The 13,252-nt window shown below is 43.5% G+C and overlaps 1 long non-coding RNA gene across 13 annotated transcripts; it reads right to left on the bottom strand.

The window, feature by feature from the left end:
* Positions 1-397: 397 nt before the first annotated feature.
* On the bottom strand, positions 398-12,013 carry LOC125516220. 13 transcript variants are annotated; one of them, XR_007287313.1, is made up of 9 exons: positions 11,409-12,013; positions 11,076-11,244; positions 10,426-10,481; positions 9,266-9,333; positions 9,109-9,165; positions 8,894-9,005; positions 2,293-2,399; positions 1,718-2,052; positions 398-1,321 (listed from the first exon to the last, which is right to left on the bottom strand). It is a non-coding gene; the product is annotated as an uncharacterized LOC125516220 (long non-coding RNA). The 13 variants fall into 13 exon arrangements; XR_007287310.1 differs by lacking the exon at positions 9,109-9,165 and having other exon boundaries at positions 11,409-12,012; XR_007287306.1 differs by having other exon boundaries at positions 2,293-9,005; positions 9,109-9,184; positions 11,409-12,010.
* Between the last annotated feature and the right edge of the window lie 1,239 nt (positions 12,014-13,252).

Raw genomic sequence — 13,252 nt, 5'->3', positions numbered from 1 at the left:
TTAAAATCGAAGAATCAATCTCAACAGACTGCCACGTAGAGTTATTGTCAGTGGAAGACGTCGCAGTTGAAAAATTCGCTGTATTTTCTCTTATTTTTTGCAGGCTGGCAGTATACTTCTGTCAGGTTATATAAGTACCTAACGCTTATTTTTTTGCCGCTCCAAGTACTTGACAGAAGCTCAGTCTCAAAAGCATTTTATTAAGTATGTCTTTAACAAATAGAATTGACCATGTTGTTTCACCAACAAATGTAGAACTGGAAGACCGGAGTTTGGTACAGCGAGAAATAACCTGAGCAGGCTACTGTTGAGTTGGTTATTCAGAAATAAAATGAAAGAATTCTTGTGGAAATATTCAGAGGTAGAATAAAAATGATATGTAGTTTGGAACACCGCATTAGATCTAGGTAACAATCACATATATGAATCACAAACAACACTCAAGCATGCTACTATATGTTCTTCTGTGCGAAAGCTTAATTAATTGTACAGAATTAGCTCACACAGAAAGCAAGATAACAACAACAAAGTACAACTGTATCGCGTGCAACAACCCAAAGGAGTACAAAAGATTTCTGAGTGGTTTGATCCCACATCTCATTCTCCTACAAAAGTAGCTCACAAAAAAAATGGCAGCAAAGGAAATATAATCTGACATCTCATTTCCCTGAGACAGTTGATCTTGTAACTTACAAGGAAACAAACAATTTATTAGTAAAATATAATCTGACATCTCATTCCCCTGAGACATTTGGACAAACATGTGATGGATAACCTTACTCTCCAGATGGCAACCTCCTAGGAAATTCGATCTCTGACGGGAAGCAAGCTACCTCAACCCTGCGAGTATTTAATATTGCCAACATATGTAAGATTGCTTGGCAAGGACTAACTAATGTTCTGCAAAAATAATATAATCATCTTCTTAAAAAGGCACTGTACACAGCATAGATTGAAGGAACTCATGACAGCAAATTTTAACTACACATAAGTACTAGTGTAGTCAAACACCAATCATTTTCCCAGGAATATTGAAAAAACAAAGGCAAGAACCATCAGCTTTGGAAATGAAATTGTTGAAACTAAATTTAAAAAGAAAAGATAAAGGCATATAGCTATCCGCAAGCAGAATATGAATAAACAGTACAGTCAAGAAAAGGGAAATAAATCATTGGCCTTAGAATGAGAACTTGGTGAACTCTGGTATGAATTTGTAGGTCTCTTTGCGTTGTTTTCTTAGCACAATCTGAGCACAGGAAATTATCTAACTTTTTGGCCTACTCAATGATCATTCCCATACTTGGTGAACTCTGGATGGAACCTGCACATGTTCAAAGGTATAAACTAAATAAACATGTGAATAAAGAAGGTCAACAGTAGCAGAAATACTGAGAAGATGAAAAGAGGGAACGACTCGCTAATTTTACCAACAGTTACCATCTTATTAACTTAGTAATCTTCAGAAATGTAAAACATTCTTTTGTGAAAAAACAATAAGCATGCAATGAAGGGAAACATATTACCAATTGAAAGATTTTATCAGCAAGCAAAAGTCTCATTTAAATTTTGAAGCAATCAGACAAACTCTGTGAATATATATTAAAGTTTAAAGCAGTATTTGTTGGGTTGTTAGTGCTTGGAACCTCATTATTAGATCTCTGAAAGAACTTGGAAAATAATGTATCCAATAAGCAAAAATATCATATTTGCGCTTTACCAGCAGTCGTTTTCGATATAGAAAATTAAGCGCCTCTAGAAGATTTTGTAAAAAATATCTATCCACTGGCCAATGCACTTTGGGATTACAGGGAGCCCATTAGTATCTTATGATCTTACTACCTACAACAAAATACAACAATCCGTAAGAAATTGCAATCAGCATGAAACTGAACCTCAAATATGATACAACAAAATGTAGCAGAGGTGGCTGCAAACACATAACTAGTGGTGTTTTCTTTGACATGGCCTCTCCTCAATGTAAATCTGACCGTGGAAACTTCTCGTGCCTCGCCAGCGATGGTTGTCTGCAGCTTCTACCAGTGAATCTCAGGTCTGCAGCAGGGTAATTTATTAGACCAAATCTCATAGAAGAAAACCAATAATTCATTTATAGATCCCGCTGACTAGATCTCATTGATCAATATGAAAAATATAGGGAAGTAAATTAGGAACACATTATAACAATCTATATACTATAACATGAAGAATCATAGATAGGGGGAGCAAGAAGGCTGCATTTCTTCCAAAAGTAGTAGTACAAAACAAAAGAGACGTTATGAAGGTGAGTTTTACCTTTAATTGATTCGAACCATGCTACAGGAACGAAGGTCAGATGAACTTCTACTGCCGCCCTTCACCTCCGGAACGCTCACCGCTGCTTCCGCTCCCCATTCCAGAAACTGCAAGGAGAGAGAGAGAGAGAGAGAGAGATAGAGGGCAACGAGGCAAAGAGGAGTGGAGTCGGCCGCGGGGCTCATGACCAGACAGGGGCTGCTTCATCCCGATTTTTTTCTAGCTACAGTGGCCGCGGGCCGACTTCAATAAATAATTTCACGAGAGCAACGAGGCTACTAGTGACCCTCTCATACTGTAGGAGTTAAATTTCTTTCCTTACTTTTCCCAATAACACCAATCACCCATGTATTGTCCTCCACGACCCATCCCACCATGTCTTCCCATACTAATGTTATAGATCCTAGGCCGTCGTCACCTGCAGTTTCAGAAGGTCGCGCCTCATTACCATGTACAAAAGGTCAGCACCTCACCGCCATCTCCGGGAGGCCAGCGCCCCGCAGCTCCAGGAGGCGCAATATTTGAGACATCCGCTGTTGCGGGTCATGGTCTCCGCACCTTTTGCTACATACAGGACCTCATCGCCGGACTTCACCACGGAACCTTAGCCCCGGCAACCCGTTCCACCGACTGGCTTCTCTAGGGCACCGTGCGTGCCCTATACACTGCTCTTCCATGCTCTGCTGCTCTCTAAGACTGTTCTGTAAAAGAAAAGAGTAGAACAAAGAAACAGGTACAATGACTTCATTGGACATAGTATCTTGTTGTCCGGTGATTTCTTAGGGTGTTACCTACACTGACCCTACCTCATACATGTGTCGTTTGCTGGTGCAGTGTTCCTCCACCTATGAGGTTGCTCCCCCCAATTGTTTTTACAGGCAGTGGTGGTGGCTCCATAGTGACAACTCGCGCGACCTTTATAGATGGTGATGGTCGCTCTACACAGACTCCCCTCATGGCTTTCATCGATAGTGTTGGTGCACATCACTCCCACGCGGTTGGTGTTTGTGTGCCTACGACGTTGTCTCCTCTATCGACTTCTACCACCGGTATTTGTCGTGCTACACCGCTACCTCTTTGGGGCTCACATAGGTGGTGGTGGCGGCCACTCCTCTTTTGGTGATTCTACGTCGACCACTTCAGCGGTATCCTTCACCGCGCAGGAGCTTGGACAACTTCGACACCTACTTATTGCTTCTGGTTTTTCATCGCCCGGTGCTTTTGTACAGTTGGGTATATTTCCATGGATCCTTTGATTGGAGCGTATTTTCATATAACTCATGATTCTTCCAGTTTGTCTCTATTCAAACCTCTAGCTTCTCATGTTCATGTTCTTACTGTTGATGGTACTTCCCTCCCATTGAATAGTTGAGACACTTTGTCGTGTCATGTTCTTTCTTTTGCTCACCTTCCTTGACTTACCATGTAACTCATTTTAGGTGGTTAGATTGTTGACTGGTTGTAGATTAGGACCGTTACACGGGTGCTCTACTTGGTGCCAATCTCTTCGCCTTTGTTACCTCAACTACCAGCTCTCTATCACATCATTGTCTTGGTCACTTCTGTCTCTCGTCCCTCATCCTTTGGTTCAACGTGGATATGTCTCCGGCATTGGGTCTTTAGACTGCCAGGTTGTCGGCTTCGTAAACAGTTCCGTTATTGCATCCTCATAGCAAGAAGGTTTCTCAACACCCATCCGATCTTGTTCACTCTGATGTTTGGGATCCAACTCCATTTGCCTCGAAAAGAGGCCATTCTTTACTATAATATCTTTATAGATGATTCCTCTGTAAGTTTGCCGCCATGACTGCCGATGATTTTGTCTTCCCTGCCATGCCACCATGCTTGACCCAATTTTCCACTCCTATTTGTCTTCCATGTAGATTCTGCTCATAACTGTACCTCTCATTTGTTGCGTGGATTCCTTGTTGAGCAGGACACACTTGCTCTCCTTGTGCTCATGCTCAGAATGATGTTGACGAGCACAAGCATCATCACTTTCTTGAGGCAGCTCGTGAATTGATGATCGTCGTGGCTCTTCCGCCTCACTTTTGGGTTGAGGTTGTTCCTACTTCCACCTATCTCATCAACATTCAACCTGACATTTCTACCGAGCATCATTTTGGTTGTTCTCATGACTCAGTGCTTTGTTTGTTTGGTTGTCGTTGCTATGTTTTGCCACCCTCCCCTCCCCTCTCCCCCCCCCCCGAACGCACCAAACTGACTGTTCAGTCAGTTGAATGTCTTCACAATGACGAGCACAATGGCTATCAATGTTGGGATTCTGTCGGTCGTCAAATACGCATTTCTCGGGATGTGACTTTTGATGAGTCTCGTCCTTCTCTATCCACACCCATCCTCCCATTGAGGATATTCCTTTCCTCACTTTTCCCGATACAACTATCACTCATGTGTTGCCCTCGTCCACCCATCCCATCATGTCTTCCCATACTACTCTTGTAGACACCATGCCATCATCACATGTGGCTTCCGCACCTCATTTGTTACCTTAGGCAACCTCACCACGCTCATCCCATGTGGCTTCTCAAGTGATTCCCCCTCGTCCTCTTATATTTACCACATTGGTCATCCACTTGTTGTGGATTCTTCTAATGCACCATTTCCCTTGACAACCATGCCTCCTATTGGCCATGCATCACCTCCCGCTCAGCCTACTATGGTTTCTGCATTCGCCCGCTTCCCCCTATTGTATACTATGATTATTCTGGCGTCATTCTTCTCGAGATGAATGCTCATGATAGTGCTGTTCACCTCGAACTGCAATATGCAATGGCATAAGAGATTGCTGCTCGTGAGTGCATCAACACATGGGATCTCATTTCCCTTCCTCCTCATGCTCGTCTGTCACTTGTAAGTGGGTCTACAATGTTAAGACTGGTGGTTCTCCTAATTGTTACATAGCTCGTCGTGTGGCCCGTGGTTTTCAACAAAAATATGGCCATGACTATGATGGCAGAGTGCCATGCCATGCTATGGCATGACTACGATGGCACCTCACTCCACAACAACCATGCCATGCCATCGTCCACTGTCATGGCCAACACACAGGCATATGCCCTCTTCCTGTCTTCCTCGCTTCCTTATCGCCATCCCTTCTTCGCTCGGCTCTAGGTCCAAAGACTGACGGCAATGACAGTCCGCTCTCGACAGTGTTTTCACCCTTCCCCCACACCTGCCGCGTACTCTTTCCATTGCCTGCCAGTCCGGCAAGGCATCCTTCACATGTTTGCAAGTTGCTTTGTGTGCTGCCTTGTTCCTACATCCTGTGCTCCCATGCAGGTTGCCCAAATAGCCACAAGCTCAGGCACCACCACTGGCGGAGCAAGAGCACGAGCAGTCGGCACCGTCTCCGTCTTACGCGAGGACGCATAGCGCCCAAGAGCACGACGCTACCTGTCGCCAAGGCCAGGGACGACCAACAAGGGAACATGGAATGCGGAACCAAGTCCGTGACACACAACCCACAAACAAGGGAAGAACGCTAAGTCGGATCGGCTAGAAATGGAGAGTGCATGAGAGTTACGGGGATTCAATGAAAACGCTGTCAAGAGCGACACGCCCTTGCCATCCTGTCTTTTCTTCACATGAACTTGCAAATAGGGAGGTATGAGGAAGCAATGAAAATGATGTCAGAAGCAGCACGCCCTCGTCATCCTCTTTCTTTTTCACTTGAACTTGCAAATAGGAACCCTGAGCTGAGATGCTCATCCCAGTTTTCCCTCGTGGTATTCTATAAGACTTGTCACTTTCTTTCCCCTGGCACCAAGGGCAAGTCCTTGACTAACGCGAGGTTGCCTGCAATCATAACATCTTGCGAGGTGGCTTCGTACCAAAGTCATAACCAGGAAGGGTCAAAATCATCTTTCTCCTTACACATCGGGTTTGTTCAAGCTCGATTTTCTTTCCATGACCACCTTGGCACCTACTAGCCCAACTACCTCAGGCCAAAATACCAAAATAGGAGTAAGGCTTCTTGTTATTAGAAATGTCCAAGAATTAGCATATAAGTGTGTTGCCATGAGGTTGAGCACTGAACTCATTTGTAGGCTGGAAGCACATCTTTCCATGGATACTTGATATTGGAGAGTCTTTTCATATGACTCATGCTTCTTCCAGTTTGTCCTCCATTCAAACCTTTAAACTCTCATATTCATGTTCTTATTGTTGATGGCACTATCAGCACTTCATTGTCATGTTCCTTGACTTACCATGTAGCTCATTTCATGTGTAAGATTGTTGACTCAGGGGTAGTCATCCTCATCTTTGGCTCTTGTTTAGATTAGATCGTCACACGTGTGCTCTACTTTGTGTTGGCCCTCGGTGCAGTGACTCCCAGCTCCTCCAGGAGCTTGAATGGCTTCACATGCCTTGCTGCTGCCACCGCTACTCTCTTCACCTATGTTTCCTCGGCTGTCGGCTCTATGTGGCATCATTGTGGGTCACTTGTATGGCTCTCATCCCTCGTCCTTAGTTCGAGGTGGTTTTCTTGGATCTGTCTCAGGTGTTGTGTCTTTAAACTATCGGGTTTGTCAGCTTGGTAAACAGGTTCGGTTACTTTATACTCATAGCGAGGCGGTGTCTCAACATCCTTTCAATCTTGTTCACTCTGATGTTTGGGGTCCAGCTTCCTTCGCCTCGAATGGAGGCCATCGCTACTATATTATGTTTATAGATGATTACTCTCGACACACATGGATATATTTCGTATCTTCTTGTAGTGAGATCTTAGCGGTGAGAAGTTTAACACCATGGTTCATACCCAGTTTTCCACTCCCATCAGTGTCTTCCGTGCAGATTCTGCTCGTGAGTATCTCTCATTTGTTGTGGGATTCCTCGCTGAGCAGGGCGCACTTGGTCAGTTCTCTTCTCCTAGTGCTCATGCTCAAAATGGTGTTGATGAGCGCAACCATCGTCACTTTCTTGAGGTAGCTCGTGCGTCGATGATCGCTGCCTCTCTTCCACCTCACTTTTGGGTTGAGATTGTTCCTACTTCCACCCATCTCATCAATATTCACCCTTCCTCTGCTCCACAGGGTGACATTTCTCTCGAGCGTCTTTTTAGTTGTTCTTGTGACTACTCAACGCTTCATTTGTTTGGTTGCGGTTGCTACCTTTTCTTCGTCTGTTTCCTTGGCGACCGACTCTCTGTGGCATCATCGTCGGTCAATTGTATGGCTCTCGTCCCTCACCTCTCAACGTGATTTTCTTGTATCTATCTCGGGTGTTGTCTTTAAACTGTCAAGTTTGTCGGCTTGGTAAACATGATTACTTCATCCTCATTCTGAGACGATCTCTCAACGTCCTTTTGATCTTGTTCTCTCAAGCATCTTTTTGGTCATTCTCATGGCTACTCAACGCTTCTTTTGTTTGGTTGCGGTTGCTACCTTTTCTTTTTGCGCCCCTCCCCCCCCCCCCCCCCTTGAACGCACCAAACTGGTTGCTCAGTCTATTGAATATAACTTGTTAGGATCCTTCTCATGGGATGCTCATTTCTCAGGATGTGGCTTTTGATGAGTCTCATCCTTTCAATCCATGTCCATCCTCCCATTGACGATATTTCTTTCCTCACTTTTGCAGATACACCTATCACCCACGCATTGTCCTTATCCACCCATCCCACCGTGTCTTCCCGTACTAATATTCTAGACTCCATACCAGTGTCACATGTGGCTTCCTTGCCTCGTTCATTACCTGAGGCTACCTCAAACCTCGCTCGTCCTGTGAGGCTTCTCCGGTAATTCCCCCTCATCCTCTTCTTACCACATTGGTCGTCCACGTGTTGTGGATTCCTCTAATTCGCCATCTCCCTCAACTACAAAACCTCCTTCTATTGGTAACGCACTGCCTCCAACTCGACCTACTATGGCTTCTGTGCTCGCCCGCTTTCCTCTATTGAACGCTATGGTTATTCTGGCACCACTCTTCTTGACACGACTTCTTACTTTGACGCTGTCAAAAATGCCTTTCTTAATTGAATGACGTGACATAAAATGAGTGTCCAAAGCACCCGCACCGGCCCTCCATGTAGTATGAATAATTTGTATATTTGGAATTTCATCATCATGGAAACAAGGCCACACAACAACTAAACTAGCAGGAGTAGGAAGGCATCCTTGAATATAAAACAATACCAACATGAGTTGAGGATGCAAGTGCATATCATGGATGGTACACAGACCACATATATGCAGTCAGAATATCATGGAGGCAGGCAGGGAATAAATAAAGTGGTGATACTACATCCTGAAACGAACAAGACTGCTCCATGTGTGTAGTTGTTGTTGAGTGCTGCCTAGTTGTTGAGTGCGAAGAAGAAGAAGTGTTTCAGACTTTGAGTGGGATGGGAATCAACATGGACATGAGCTATATATATTCTATCAATTCCTGCTCAAAGACATATATATTCAACAAGTTTCTATCAGGCAGGCTAGTGGCAGCAAGGCAGAGAAACAAACAAACAAACAAACAGTAGCACCATCGTTATGCAAGGGCGTACTGTAGCAGCCTAACCAGATATAGCCATGGCACGATGGCCACACTGAGCTCAGAGCAACCACTGGAGGTGAGGAGAGGAACTCACCGTAGCTGTTTCTGTAGCCGCGGCCACCATCTCACGGAAGCAACGCCAAGGTGCCTGGCGCGATGAACCCCTTATCGTCTGCATCGGTGATGGTGTTATACCGAATCGAATCCTGCTGCACAAGAAGGGCAAGAGAAATAACAAATAATCTTGAGGTCAAATCGAAAAACAAAACAAGAAGTGATGAACTTGAGCTTGAAGAAAACATGGGTGACCTAGTTCCGCACACGCACACACGCACACACACAGGGCTAGAGATGAACACAGACTACCTACATCGAAAGAGAATTGCTAATAATCTGAGAGATGCAGTGTATTCAATTATTCATTTATAGAAGCAAGCTCAAACTGGGCTTGTAGTCAGTGGCGCACCTGCATGTAGAAGATACTATGGGCATGGCGGCCAGAGTTGTGGATGTGGAACTAGTTGTCGCCATGGCCTGGCACAAGTGGCCGAGGAGTCGTTACAACAATATTGAAAAAAAACAGTATGGGGCACGCTATTAACAACTAAAGTCAGAAGAAAGTTTGTTTGTTGAATCTAATGATATCTTCATTTTTCTTGTAGGGTATGGAATTTGCGACTACTTTTGACTAAACATTTCATAACTTGACGGGCAAAGCATTAATGACCCATCGGCGAACAGGAAAATATAGCTCCATATATTCATTATTCACCTTCAGGATCAGCAAAGTTTCGAGATGTTTTCTCCAAATAATCACAACAAAATCAAACCCGCGAACACCAATAGATCTAAATCATCTCTATTCTCAAGCAATGCTGCAAAGGTCTCTAATTTTTCTCTCCCAAGTAACCACCGAATAGATAGAAACCCACAAGACGTAGAGTTTCCAATTCACCTCTCAAACACATTACTATTATAACTAGGAAACTCCCCTGTGTTGCAACGGGGGCATAAATATTCTAGCGGTGCAACATTGACTGTGTCAAACATATATCTTTGGGAGGATCAACATGCACATCAGATGACTAATTTTAAAGAAACGAACCAGCCTTTTTGTAATTTTAGTACAAACAAGGTAAATTTCAGTACAACACAAACAGGGTACATTCAAGTCCAAGAAGTCCAAGTATCTTGACAAAATTTCAGTAGTAGTCAAATTTCAGTGCAAGGGGATGTTTCAATAGCTCCAGAAAAGTTCGGTACAGGTGAAAAATTCAATATCCTCAGAGAAGTGCTTGCATGAATACGAACCAAAAATAGTCCTAGATCAGGAAAGGTACATCATGTTATAATCCACATTAAAGGTTATATGTCATGAACTCATGATTCCACGGTCATACAAGAAAGTAAACAAACCATTTCTTTGTCACCATTTGTAAAACTGTTTAGAAACTATTCCTAGCCAGGAACAAAGTATGCCTAGCAAGCCAGGAGCAAAAACATTTATTATGCAGACAAATGAAATTCAGAGAACGTCAAAGAATCTAGCTTAGAGTACAGCAGCAAAGACTTGTGTCAGATGCCTCCAACACAAGGCGAACATTCTGTATAACTCAAGAAATTTACCTTTCTGGCTTCATCTCTTTGTCCAAATAAAATCTGCAATTCCTTTCTTTCAAAATCTACCAGATTGCAGAAGAGGCAAGATCAATCTTCTTATATGCAATAATCTCAAACTAATAAGTTCTTGCTCAAGACATAAAAATCTTGCCAATAAAGCATGCGGCATCAGTATAATTCTCCAGGAGCTGATAAAAGGAGAAGCATACACATAGAAAATAATTTATCTATTTGTGTGGGGCACTGTGGTATAATTATTCAGGAACTGATAGCAGGAGAAGCATACTTGGAGAAATTAATTTATCTATTTGTGTGGAGCATGCTAAAACATACAGGATAGGCAGGTTCTTGTGGATACCATGATATGAAAAGGCAGTCAGAGAGTTTTTAATATTCCATGGCAAGGCAATGATTTATGATGTACTCTCTTGGTCTCCTCTCCCCACGGATATATGCTACTGTGACAACAAGCATTGCATAAAACAGCTCTGCCTAGTGCATACACAGTCGGTGTCTAATTGCTTCTCTCATATTCTTCAATTACACAAGACAGCAAATCGAAAAGATCACTTTAACATAGTCTAGCTACACATATTTGAAGTAGAACGTATAGAACAATGACAAATGATGGTGTGCACAACAGAAGACCAAATTACCTGTATTAGATCAAACAGAGCACGGCGAACACTGGCTTCTTTCTCTGGCCAGAGTAATTATTTTGGGACTGGTACTGCTTAATTTGGATGCAGCGTATGCAGATATTATGTTGGCAGTGAGACAAATATGCAGTTCAGAAGAGCAAGGTAAATTCTGAAGTTCAGTGCCCTGTTCAGAACAGAAAGACAAATCAAATCTGCTTAATTTGGATGTTCCTCCTTTCCAAATCTGCAATTTCTTTCTTTCAAATCTACCAGACTGCTTAATTAATTTACAAACAAAGACACTTCCGGATGTCTCAAAAGCTTACAGATTTATGGGGAAGAATGCACCTGGCAGGTTGTTGGCAATGCCGTTGATGTGCCACTGCGAAGAAAGGAGGCGGGGAAACAAAACCCTAGAAAACATGTTGCTTGTGCCGCTTGTCGTGGAAGAGATGTGAAGCTCAAGGTGCGGCCTGTGCCGCTGCCGTCGAAGAGACGGGGGCTCACCGGCTGAGGAACAGAGCCCCTGAGCGAGCGTTCGACGAGGAAAGGGGCCTGCGCCATTGGTGGCCGTGGAAGAGGAGCGACGAATCCACTGGAGGGGCCACAGATCAGGCCTATTGCCGTCGATCTCTACCCGTGGCAGCGTTGTCGATCCTTTGAAGCCGCCATCGGCCATGGACACCCGGCCAGATCAACCGCCTAGGCGCGTCGAGCTCTGTCGCAGCCACGCGCCGAAGATCACCGACGCGCCCGTTGTTGCTGGAATCCAAAATTCCCCGCCCGCAGATTGAGGTGGAGTAAAAGCCTGAGCGGAGGCGGGACGGCGGGAGCAGCGGCGTTCATCTCTACTCGCTCGCCAGCCGCCGGAGGAGTTGCTAGGGCGGCCGAAGGGGGAGCGGCGCCGCGGCGGTGGATTCGATTTGGGATAGGTTTCGTTGCACGTTTCGGCGTAGCGTGGGTTGACTCCTGGGCCGTCGGCGACTCTTGGGCCGTCGTTTCTCCGGTTGGGGCCCGCAAGTGCGGGGGCTTAAAAGTAAGGTGTGCGCGTGTTTTTCCATCTTAAAGAATACTAGCAAATCATAATTATTTTTTGTCATCTTCAACAACATAATCATATATTCATAGTAATAGGGATTAGAATTCCACCTTCAGAGAATATTAATGTCTAAAATATTGTATTATACAATGAAGATTGTCAATAGGAGTAACAACATGTCTACACAAAATAAAATAAATATTTATAATGCTTTTACGTTAAAAATGGTGCCTTCACAAAATATACAAATGTTAATAGGAAAGGTTATATCATCCACTCTTTTTCAGTAATATTTATTTCTAAAACATGATATATGAAGTTTATTTGATGAAAATGTTCACTCATATATAGAATAATGCTAAATTACTATATGGCATTACAATTTTATATTAGAAAAAATATAAGCCAATAAGGATGATGCCAAATTTTCTTCATACAAATCAAATAATATGTGTCGTTATTAAACTATCTAAAGTTCTGGCACATGCATCGAGCGGGTCACTTTGCTAGTAATTATATAATAGTGCAATTGTTGCACATATTGTATAGGATTTATGTACACACTTTTACACTTGCATAACATCCTAAGAATACTCATTAAAAAAACCTAATAATTAAAAAAAAAAAGTAAAAGGAAAAGCAAAAACGAATTAGAACAGAAAAAATGATAGACAACAAAATAAAAAAAAAGATAGGGGAAGGCTGGGTCGTCAGATGGGTTGATGGGCTTCGGCCTATTAAGGATTGACTGACCCAAAAGAGAGGTCAGTCAAATTCCCAGCCCAGATCAGACACGCCACAAATATAGAAAAAAGAAGTTCCTCAAAAATTAGAAAAAAGAAAGCACAAATCTTCAAGCAACAATCAATGTCGATATGCCGGCTTGTTAAGTGTGGAAAGTGCGACACCTCTCTACTCACATCAATATGCGTGTGGCTGCTTTTACTGGATGTCATATTTTATGTATGGAACTAAAATGTTGGTGCTCGACACCCATAGAATGGAGTTCTCCATTGCTGAAATCGCACTTGATGGTTTTGCTATGGCCATGGTGGAGGTTGGGGAAGGCGGGCCTGGGGTGTTCATGCTTCATTATGGGGGATCCAAGCTCAATTATAGCATTAGGCAAAACGATGGTGCGAGTTTGAGCCAG

The sequence above is a fragment of the Triticum urartu genome, chromosome 6, assembly GCF_003073215.2.
Source record: "Triticum urartu cultivar G1812 chromosome 6, Tu2.1, whole genome shotgun sequence".
NCBI lineage: Eukaryota > Viridiplantae > Streptophyta > Magnoliopsida > Poales > Poaceae > Triticum > Triticum urartu.
The sequence above is the reverse complement of the archived record's forward strand: the minus strand, read 5'-3'. Positions and strand labels throughout refer to the sequence as shown.